A 12,582-nucleotide genomic window follows, 5' to 3' on the forward strand; every position below is an offset into this window, starting at 1 on the left:
GCTACCTGGACTAAGTTGTCGTCTGCCTTTGATGACCGCAAAAGTTTGCGGGGCGATGGGTCCAAATACACTTTGTCAGGCTTTGTTTGGGCCTTTAAGGTAAGAATTTCTATATAATGTTTCTAAAATTATAATTAATTATTTAACAATTACTAATTTTGTTATTATATTGTTTGTAGATTTGGATATTCGAGGCTTTCCCCAGCATGCGTACATATGCAATAAAAACGTCAAATGATATTCCCAGGGCTATTTCCTGGAAGAGGAAAACTCTGTTGGATTGGGAAGACTTAATACCATATGCGACAATAAATAATGTAAGTTAACACAAATACTTTCATATAATATATAAACAAGTTATTAATAGTAGACGTTTAACTTTGTTTGAGTTTTTATATTTTAAGAGGCCAACATTCCATTACAAAGACTGACACCCACGGAGGAAGAGCTTGCCACTGATTGGTGGCAAGCTAGTCAGAGTTTTTTGATGGCACGGATGATGAGCAGCATCCACTTCCTCCAATTCGAGAGCCATCACCTCACCTAGAGCCATCACCCGATCGACCCGACTATACACCTCTAGAACGAGAGCCATCACCTATCCCGTCACATCATCGAGCCTCTTCTCCACTATCACCTCATGATAGGCGACCGGCAAAGATGCCACGACTCCTATCTCCCTGTTCTCCACCTCCACCTCAACGGGATGAGTCAAGGGAGTTACGTGATGAGGTCAATGCCTTGCGTGAGGAGATCGGTACTCTACGCGATAACGATGGTGCATGGCGTGTGGAGGTGTCAACTTTACGTGGTGAGGTTGCCGCTCTACGTGAGATGATAGTATCGTTGCAGAATGAGGTTCATACTCTACGCAACGAGGTAAGTTTAAGATTTTCCATATTTAACTTAATGATAAATTTACTCGTAATTTCACTTAGATTAGCCATTTCACTTAGATTGCTTAGTAAATTTATTCGGTTGCTGCCAATTCTGCTAAACTGTGTATTCTTTAACACTGTGAAATAGTATTTGTCTTTGTTTTGTCTTTTGGTTGAAAGTAAATTTGTTCGGTTGCTGCCAATTCTGCTAAACTGTGTATTCTTTAACACTGTGAAATAGTATTTGTCTTTGTTTTGTCTTTTGGTTGAAAGTAAATTTGTTCGGTTGCTGCCAATTCTGCTAAACTGTGTATTCTTTAACACTGTGAAATAGTATTTGTCTTTGTTTTGTCTTTTGGTTGAAAGTAAATTTGTTCGGTTGCTGCCAATTCTGCTAAACTGTGTATTCTTTAACACTGTGAAATAGTATTTGTCTTTGTTTTGTCTTTTGGTTGAAAGTAAATTTGTTCGGTTGCTGCCAATTCTGCTAAACTGTGTATTCTTTAACACTGTGAAATAGTATTTGTCTTTGTTTTGTCTTTTGGTTGAAGTAATGCAATCCATTCAAGTTTCAATTTGCAGAAGAAGAAATAGTTTACTTTCGCAACACGAAACTTAAAATCGCAACGCGAAACCAAAATCGCAACGTGAAATGAAAATCGCAACGACAGAATCGCAACGCGAAACCAAAATCGCAACGACAAGATCGCAACGCGAAACCAAAATCGCATTGCGATTTTCATTTCGCTTTGCGATTCTTTCGTTGCGATTTTCATTTCGCATTGCGATTCTGTCGTTGCGATTTTCATTTCGCGTTGCGATTTTGGTTTCGCGTTGCGATTTTAAGTTTCGTGTTGCGAAAGTAAACTATTTCTTCTTCTGCAAATTGAAACTTGAATGGATTGCATTACTTCAACCAAAAGACAAAACAAAGACAAATACTAACTTCAGGGTATTAGTTTGAAACATATTTTTCTTTGTTATCTGATGCATTTTGTGAACTATGATAGAATAATGACTTGGGTGAATACAATGCAAGTTTGAAACATATTTGTCTTTGTTTTCACTGTTTAAATATCATGTATGTTTATTTACTGATTTTTGTATTTAATTATTTAGCGGCCCGATAGAGTGGATGCTTTACGTCAGGTTATGCTTGCACGACGGAGTTCACGCATCAGACAGCGTGCACGTGCTATTAAGTCTCCGTACACCCCAATAGTGCGAAGACACCGCAAGAAGAAGCCCGACTCGCCTGTCATCCCTCAAGAGTCCACTCCTATCGTTGAAGAGGCCCCCCCTATCATTCCTCGAGAGTCCCCTCCCACCGTTCAAGAGGCCACTGTCATCATTGAAGAGGTCCCTCCCACCATTCAAGAGCCCGATTCACATGGCGTCATATGTAGGCTTCTTGAGAAACCCTCTGACGTGCCGGACATGATGGATTCAAGTTGGCTCTCGTATGAGTTACCGGCCAGTACCATACCGGTATCTGAAGAGGAGAGGGATCAACTACCGGACACAATTCTGGATAACACCCTTTGGGCTAAGACCGCTGTTGATTTTTATCTACATGAGCAGAGCCAGGGGTGTTTCACTGACATATGCAAGCTCACCGATGATATCTATTTGTTGCTTGATCGGTCTTGGTGGGGCGTATTATTAGGGGTCGAAGACAATGGCTATTTCGATGGGGGGGTAAGTCTTATATTTTTCTTATATTTCAATTTGATTAATTTTTTTTTTAAATTTATGTAAGTCACTAATATATGTCTTTTTTTGTAAAACAGCATATCGATGCGTGGGTGACACGTCTTCTAATAATAAGAAAACTTAAGAAAAATAAAAATATACGATATACAATTATGCCGACGTCTTTTCACGCCGTTCACTTGAAGAATGCACGAGATGAATCATTTGATTTGGGCAATGGACAAGCTAAACTTTATCCTGCATGGTGGGAGGTCGATAAGGTTAGTATTTATTTTAGATTGAGTTTAAAGGTTTTATGAAATAAGTGCGCAAATGAATGAATTATTACTTATGATTGCAGGTGTTTATCCCTGTTTTGGAACGTAAACATTGGATTCTCGTCGAGCTTCAGCTCCCATCCCTTAAGACAATAGTGTATGACAGCATGATAAATTACATATCATTGGCTGATTTAAGAGATGTTATTAAGGGATGGAGCTCTCATTTGGCTAAATTCTTGGATGCGATCAATTATTGGACTCGTTCTGGAAACAAGAAGCCAAAGAAGCTCAATATTACAGTTATTAGAGACGAGACCGCGCCACAACAAACGAGCGGAGCCAGAGGAGATTGTGGTCCTCTCGTATGATTGTTTAATTGATTTGTAAAAGTTGATTCAATAGTAGATGATCGGAAATAAGAATTATTGCTTATTTTTTGATTGTTTAATTGATTTGTAAAAGATGATTTGTAAAAGTTGATTTGTGTAATTGATGCGAATATAATTCTTATTTGTGCTTGTTTAATTGATTGAAATGTAATGGTTGATTTTGTTGATTTCAATCTGCATTATGTTGAAGGCAAAATTGACTATCGCAATGCGAAATAAAAATCGCATTGCGATTTTAATTTCGCATTGCGATTCTCTCGTTGCGATTTTCATTTCGCATTGCGATTTTCATTTCGCATTGCGATTCTCTCGTTGCGATTTTCATTTCGCATTGCGATTTTCATTTCGCATTGCGATTTTCATTTCCGCATTGCGATTTTCATTTCGCATTGCGATTTTCATTTCGCATTGCGATTCTCTCGTTGCGATTTTCATTTCGCATTGCGATTTTCATTTCGCATTGCGATTTTCATTTCCGCATTGCGATTTTCATGTTGGGATTTTCATTTCGCATTGCGATTCTCTCGTTGCGATTGTAATTTCCGTGTTGCGATAGTCAAATGCATGCCTAATAGTGATAACAACTGAATAACAAGAGTTGGTTAAGTCAAAATGGTTGGCCTGAGTCATTAATTCAACTGAAAATGTTAAAAGTTCACACATAAAATCCACATAATACAACGTTTGCATTTAAAAATCACCTAAGTTAACAGTCCCAAAAGGTGAAGCCAATTGTGATTTTGATGAGGATCCATATTTTGGTAGAGGAAAAGATGATTTTGATGGCACTGGTGATCCACATGTCAACCTTGTATGACCACTTTCCTTGCACAGACTACATGTCGATCTCTTCTTCTCTTCACCCTTAGACGGTATACGATCGTGACTTTTTGGTCGGCCAGGTAGCCTTCTGTCCATGGCTGGTGGCAAAACTGTTTGTAAGTCATCTGGTATGTCCCACTCAGAAGGATGTGGAATAGGGTAGACAATCTCGGCATAAGTCTGTCGATAAACTTCTGTAGTGTAGCAATCCATAGCGTATGCGCTTGAATCATCTTGGTTTAAATGAAGAGCAACTTTTATAACATGGCCACACGGATAACCAGATGTTTGCCATTTCATACAACTACACGTCTTTGCATTTAGATCGACTAGCCCATTTAAGTTATTATCCAGTACTTGAAACAAAGTGTTTGAACATGGTTCAACTCTCTATGACGTTGACTTCACAACACGTTTCGTTATCTTTTTTTCAGTCCATGGTGTAACACGATGTTCCAATGTTCCTGTAAATTTAAATAAACAATACTTAGTAAATATATAAATATGATAAGTTACGAATTCAAAGAAATAATACCTGCATGGTTTCTTTTCTTGTAGTACCACTGTTGAATAGAGGCTCGAAAAAACTCCATTAACATAGTAATGGGTAATTTCCGGGAATGACGACTTAGAGCGTTGATTGATTCTGCACTATTAGACGTCATGAAACCATATCTTGCTCCAAGTTGATGTACTCTTGACCATCTTTCAAACCCGACATCTTCTAGTGTTTGAGCACACTGAGGCAAAACACGTCTTAAACAATTTATATGCTTATTGAAATCCACTTCCCGATAAGCTTTTACAGCCTTCCAGTATGTCCATTTGTGCTTTTTTATACCAGCAGACCTTGATTTTAGATTTCTATACAAATGAACACCACAAAGTCCATGAAAAGCATCTGGGAAACACCTTCTAACAGCGTTGTCAATTGAGTTTGCCCTATCGGATATGATTGTCAGATTGCTAATAGGACCTATGCAATCCCTAAGATGCCCCATAAACCATGTCCATGAATCAGATGTTTCAGATTTGCCAACCCCGTAAGCTATTGGCAATATCACATTGTTAGCATCCATGGCTACTGCTAATAAGTTTACTCCAAGGTATCGGCCTTTCAAATGTGCTCCGTCAACTATAATAACTGGGCGCATGCAAGTAATAAACGAACGAATCTACAAAATAATATACACAAGAAATATAATCATTTAAATGTGAAATGCATGTAACTAACAAAAATGAGTCAACAAAATTATATTGATTTACTAAAGGTAGCACCAATGGCGATAAACAGCAACTCAAAGCGTCCATCTCTATCTGTTTTGATATGAGTTACCGACCCAGGATTTTTCAACTTTAAATTGTGACAATAAGCCGGCAGTTGGGCAAACGATGCTTCTGGCGACCCCCTCAACAATTCCAAGGCATAACATTTGGCTCTCCAAGCTTGAGAATATGATATACTAATCTTGAACCGAGCATTCATGTCAGTCATAATTTCATGTCCCCGATATACCCTGCCATTCAAAAACATTAACTCAGCCAGAAAACCACCCAACACCTTTTTGTTTGCCTGTCTATGGTGAGGAAAAACTTGGGTTCTTGAACATGTATGTTTATCAATAAAAGTCCTAACTTGAAACATTTCGCAATCTTTTATTCTCTTTGCAATCATTCGCCACATACAGTTTTTGTCAATCATACACCTTGTTTCGAAACGATCTTTGCTTGATTTGTTAACTTTTAGTTGATAGCCATCTTCCACACATTTCGTATACAAAGCTATCTTCAAGTCTTCCTTTGTATCAAAACAATCATCTTTCTTGATACGAATAACTTTTGTGTAACAATCAACTGCTTTCTTTACCAACTCTTCTTCCGGTATCTGAAGTAATTCTGGCATATTCCAGTTATACGCCCGTGGCATTTTCTTTTCTTCGGGATTTTTTCTTCTTCTTTTTCTTCTTCAGGATTATATGAATTACAGAATGGATGTTCAACATGTTCATTCACAGTCGTAACTTCCTCCTCATTATCATCAACAATACATTCTTCGGCAACGGCTGTTTCATCATCAAAATTCGGGTATTGACCAATATCAAATCATTACACGCAGGGTCTGTTTCTTCTTCTGAAACATCATCAAAATCCGTGTATTGACCAATATCAAAGTCCGGATATTGACCAAGACCAAATTTCGAATACTGACTAGTACTCACAATTTTTTCTGTTGGCTCATCATCGTCTAACTGGTCAATACGAAAACCGGAATTTGGTGCTGAAAGTTGATTGGGATTTGGATTAGAGAAAGGTTGTCGGTTTTGAGAAAAACTTAGTTGATTACTACCCGCTACTGACCCAACAATACTACTTCTAGGTTCAACAACATACAATGTAACATCATCTTGTGAAACACTAATGTAAGCAATGAATCGTTCACATCTTCATTGTCGGTTAACAAATAAACTTTACCATTTCTCTGATAAGATAGCCTAAATCCACTTAGGGGCTCTAAATTCAATTTATTTGAAACACGTAGCATTAGAGTTTCATAAGTTAACTTTTGTAAAGACAATTTTAGTTGAAGATTCATGGGTAAAGGCATATATTGTAAAACACCATGAACATTATCCCATGACCCTCCAAAACACAAATCTATCCAAACATGATCAACATTAGATGATTTCATGGTTGTAAATTAATTTACTAAACAGACGAGCTGCGAAACTAAAACCTGTTGCCGGATTGGGAAGGATGTCGTTGGATATAGGAACGGATGTCGCCGGAGAGAGTGATAGATGGAGATGGAATGAGTTGCGATTTAGGGATTTAGTTTATGATTTCAGTGTTATATACCCAAAATTTCAGTGTTGTGATTTACAGATTCTCGTTGCGATTTACGGATTATCGTTGCGATTTACAGATTCTCGTTGCGATTTACGGATTATCGTTGCGATTTACAGATACGCGTTGCGATATACGGATACGCATTGCGATTTACGGATACGCGTTGCAATATACGGATACACGTTGCGATTTACGGATACGCGTTGCGATTTATGTGTTCGCGTTGCGATTTTCATATTCGCGTTGCGATTTTAGAAAATCGCAATGCGAATTTGTACTATCGCATTGCGATTTTCAAGAATCGCGTTGCGATTTTGGAAACTGATTTGCGATTCTGGGGATCGCGTTGCGATTTTTATTTCGCGTTGCGATTTTGTTGGTCATTTTGGCAAATCCAAAAAAAGTTGGTTAAAATCGTATATTATAATTTTTTTTTGGTCACTGAGGCGATTTTCTCTTTTTTTTTTAATCTTTTGTTCAAGCCGTACATGGGGTTCCTTCAATATCTTCTAATTGCCGTCTAGGACTCCATCATTGAAGAGGTGAACCGGAGGAGGCCGTTGGGGTTAAAGAAGGTGAAAAGACGATTCGTTGTTGGGTTGTTAGGGACCTTGTTTTGTTGTTTAGGTTCCAAATCTAGGCTTTAAGGTATAAAGCGATGGGTTTTAGGTGAGTTTGGGGGTTTGGTTGGGTTACCCGACCACCACCGGTGGTGCTTGGAGTAGGGAGTAGCCACCAAAATAGTGGTCGAACGTTGGCTTTAGGGATGGATCTTTGACATGTGGCGTCTAAAGGAAAAAGAGGTGAGAGAAAACAAAATGGGTATTGGTATTAGGGTTTGATACTAAATAACTAAAAAAGGCAAAAATATTTGGCCTTATATGTCACCCATGTTTAATAGCAGGGGATAATCGCACAAGTAGTTCCCCAAATATGTTGATATGTCACACCCCAAAAATTTTAAACATAAAATAATTTAGTATTTTTATTGAGGGGTTAAATTTTGAGATTTCATGAACTTGGAATCTATTTTGTGAGCTTTCTTTTAGTTTGAGGACTTGAATATGAATTTAACCATAAAAATTTAACTTGGAAATATTAAAATAAAAATTTTGTGGTTCAAATGGCTTAAACTGACGTCTTCTAGAAACTTCACCCTACGCCCCTACCACAGGGCTAGGTCACTAAACATGTGATTTTTTATTCAAACGATTTGATCATATTTTTATAGCAAGGAAAACCTTTTTGCCAGTAGAAACAAATCCCACAAAATATCCATAGCCCCAAACCAACTTTTTCACCCATCCACTGTCCTTCGTTGTTCAGCTGCCTTTGAGTGTGCACTGTCGCCACTAGTAGAACTGGCATTGTCCCCTGACCCAACCTCAACCATTGATTTACCCAAAATGACTATCGTTTGTCACAAATTTCGAAGAGAAAGTTCGATTGTTCCAACTTCGCCATCGTCTTCCGGTAGGTATCACTGTCCACTCCAATCGAGGCGTCTCTCTTGTTCGACCCAAACCCTGATGGTCATCGTTGTTGGTTCATTGCCGTTAATCGTGGAGGGTCAATCAAAAGTTCAAAGAAAACCTACTCTGTCGTTTAGATATTCATTGATTTCGACCGCCTCTCCGGACCCTTTCTCCATCGCCACTCGTCATCCCCACGCGTGGGGCAACTCTACCTGCCAAAGACCTTCCAGAAGCGGTATAGGTAGACCAAATCGACCTAACCCGATATGAACCAGGTCTATTTGAACCGAATGAATCAATCAATTGACTTTGATCGAACCTGATCGTTAACCTTATCGTTAACCTTGACCAGAGTTGAAATTTACCTTTACCAGTATTGACTTTCACTTTGACCAAAAAGTCAAAATTTATAAAGAGTCATATGTTATGTTTTTCGACATCTTGAGTCTGAATCCGAAATCTATTTTTCTAAATTATAACTCAAAAGTCTCTGAATTGAACCCAAACATACATATATAATTTAAGTGACTTAATTAAGTGCATTTAAGTTAATGAAAAAGATAGACTTATGATATCATAGTTTAATTAAGGTAAAGTGATTCTCCCGAGCGTATGTCAGCTCGACCCAGTTCTTCTAGATCTGTTCGTCCGCGTGAGCCCGTGATCACTCGTATGGTTCTGTAAACATTTTCTTAATCTGTTTAGAGTATTACTCTAATAGTAACATTGTACTGTTATGACTTAGGTTTGTGTACCGTTAAAGGGTACAGTGAAGTCGGTGCTCGGTAGATCTCTCGAACTGATTCCTTTCTGCGAGGTATGTTCTTTGTGTGCTATATACCTATTTTAAATATCTGTCTGAAATATTATGTGCACATGATTGTTTTATCTAATTTGAATTGCACTATTTGATCTGATTTGACCACCATATGATTTATCTGATTTCTAATTTAATAAATTGTAAAGTATACTTGTCTGATACATGTTTTTCGATTATTGTTTTTACTAAAAATGAATATATGTCTGATCTTTGAATTTTCCTAATACTATTGTTTACTGAAACTGTTTTTCTTTAGAGTACTCTAGGATCTGGTATGAAGTCTCTACAGGTTCAGCTCCAATCAAGCTGATAATTCCTTATGGACCAAAGGCAACCCTTGGGTGGGCTCCCAGGCCCAATTGGCCTAGTGGTAATACCTAATGGACCCTAAGGAACATCCTTAAGGTGACTCCTCTACTTTGTGAATTGGGTAAGTCCGTATTGGCATGAGGGTACTCCCCTCAATTGGGCTCCTACGCTACTAATGCTAGGTTGTTAGGAATTTCAGAAGCTCGAATCGACAACTGGAACGGTTTGCAAAGAGGGGTCGAAATGATTTTGTGTTTAGGGACTAAGGAGATTGAAAGATAGAGAATTGCACAGTGATTTATAGTGGTTCGACTTTCTCAATTAAAGTCTACGTGCACTACCTTAGCTCCTCACCAAGGATTTTCTAACAAATTCACTAATTTGTTCTTTCTTTTAAGGATAAAGAGTAACCTTACAAACTCCCTATTTTTTTCGGGTTAAACTAGAACCTTTCCATAGCTTTTATACGGGATTAGCTAGAACCTTTCTCCTTTACAAAATGATAAGAAATGTAAACAAGAAAACCTCTCTAAGGTAGGTGTTTACAATATTGAGCTCACAAGAATAAAATATTGACAAGAGAAAGATGAAATAAGATTGAAAAACTCTTCTCTTGTGTTTGATTGCTTGGATAGTTGTTCTCTTGCTTCTTCAAGTGTCCTTAGGTTGTATTTATAGCTTGGAATGTGTTTTAAGTCGTATATAGTTGTTAGAGATGTTTTGGAGTCGTTTGGAGATGAGAAACAATTAATAAAACAGCTTGGAGCGTGGGGGGAAACGGTACCCCCTCATGGGGAATAAGTTCCCTAAGTGCAATCTATTTTTGACCGTTAGACAGGGGGAATCGGTACCCCCTGGACAATTTGATTTTTCTTGAAACCCTTTAAAAAGAAAATATTTTTGGCTCGATTAAGGCTCAAAATACTCTGTAAAATTGTTTTAAAATAGCTTAAGTATAAAACACAATTTTACACTTTAGTAAGGATTAAAATGAACTTTGAAAGACTTGAAGTAATATTTTGATATTCGAATAATTACATCGAATATACTTAGAAAATCCTTTGTAAAATCTTAAAATTCATTTAACTTAATTTGTTATATCGAAACATCAAAATGTTTTCAACAATATCCGCCTTTTTGATATAACAAAACATTTGAGTAATTTAAGATTTTGAAATAAAGTTTGAAATTACTCCCCCTTACTTTAACACTTCTCCCCTTTAACACCTTAACACTTCTCCCCCTTTTTGTTAAATCAAAAAAACTCTAATCTTTTAAGTTCAAAATAACTTTGGAGAGTAAGTAGTAAATTTGACATTTTAAAAATCATTTGAAAAAAAATCAAAGCTCCCCCTCAATAAATGCATTCCAAATAAAATTATGCTTTTAGGATCTTAACACTTAAACAAAATTGAATTTCAAAAAAGAATAACAAACATGTTAGTAGAAAAAGGAATTCAATACATCCAAGTCTAAAATACTGTTTGCAATATCAATTATTGAAATTAAGTGCACATGCATAAAGTTTTCCAAAAATGTTATGCATTTGAAAATTTTGATATCAATTGTTAGAGATATATAATTTTCATTTAAACCACATGCATAAACATTTAATTTTAGGTCAAAAATTTTAAAATTTATAAAATCAAAACATTTGAAAAGTTGATATCAATTGTTAGAGAGATATCATTTGCATTAAAATTAATTTTGACCAAAATTCCTTATGATGAACTAAAAATTAAAAAAAATAAAACTTTAAAATGTTCATCATAAAACCTTTTTAACATACATGAGATTAAAACAATAATGTATAATTATTTAAAAAAAACTCATGCATGCTTAAAATCAAATGAGCAACCAAATAACTAAAATTAAAAACATTAAGCTTAGAGGTTACTCATTCCTTTTCATGTGTGGCTAGAGCATCTTGATTATCATCATTTTCATCACAATTGCTTCCACACACCTACAAGAGACATTTAACTAGATTTTGGTATCCAAATTATTTTGGATCCTTGGACGTTAGTTTCAATGCCCCTTGTTCCTTTCAGAACCCATACTTGCCTAATTTTAAAACGTTTTCCTTTCTTTAAAGGACAAGTATGTTCCAAATGACCATGATAATGGAAATGTGAGCATTTTGCCATTTTTAAACATAATAGATTGTTTTTAGAAATTAATTCCTTTTCTTTTGTTAAGCTTTCAAGCTTAACTTCTAACTCAAAATTTTTCTTTTCTAAATCATTTATTTTGATTTTTGAAAGTTCTAAATCATTTTTCAAAATTTCATTTTGATTTTCAAAATCAACTCTAGCTTTCAAAATCGATTTATTTTTAATTTTGAATTTTGAAATTAATTTCGTATATTTGGAATTCATGGTCTCAAATCCCAAATACAACCTATTATAAGCATCTTGTAACTCATCAAAAGTAAATGAATTGAATTCATTTGAGTTAGAAGATACCTCGGGCTCTTCAAGAGCCATTAGAGACACCACCTTTGTTGGTTCTTCATAGATTTCAGGACCAAATGCACACAACACCATGTGCATGGCCTTGGCATTAAGTTGAACTTTCTTCCGTTCTTTGTCACTCCGCTTCTTCTCCTTCTTATTTGGAGAAGAGTAGTCGTTCTCGATTATCTCTCATGCATCAAGATCATTGGATTGGATGAATACCTTTATTAATTTCTTCCAATGACGATAGTTGTCTCCATTGAAGTATGGAGGCTTGTCCGTTGGTAGGGAGTCTTCCATGTGGAACAAGCCGGAGGTGGAAGCCATTTTCTCGGTTGTGTCAAAAATTGGTAGAGCTTCTTCTAGGATCGTCTCAAGGTGGTTAAACCTTCTTAATGAGTTAGGCTCTGATGCCAATTGTTAGGATTTTCGGAAGCTCGAGTCGACAACCGGAACGGTTTGCAAAGAGGGGTCGGAACGGTTTTGTGTTTAGGAAGTAAGGAGATTGAAAGATAGAGAATTGCACAGTGATTTATGGTGGTTCGACTTTCTCAATCAAAGTCTACGTCCACTACCTTAGCTCCTCACCAAAGATTTTCCAACAAATTCACTA

Source organism: Hibiscus syriacus, unplaced genomic scaffold (assembly GCF_006381635.1).
Source record: "Hibiscus syriacus cultivar Baekdansim isolate YM2019G1 unplaced genomic scaffold, ASM638163v2 tig00110313_pilon, whole genome shotgun sequence".
Classification (NCBI taxonomy): domain Eukaryota; kingdom Viridiplantae; phylum Streptophyta; class Magnoliopsida; order Malvales; family Malvaceae; genus Hibiscus; species Hibiscus syriacus.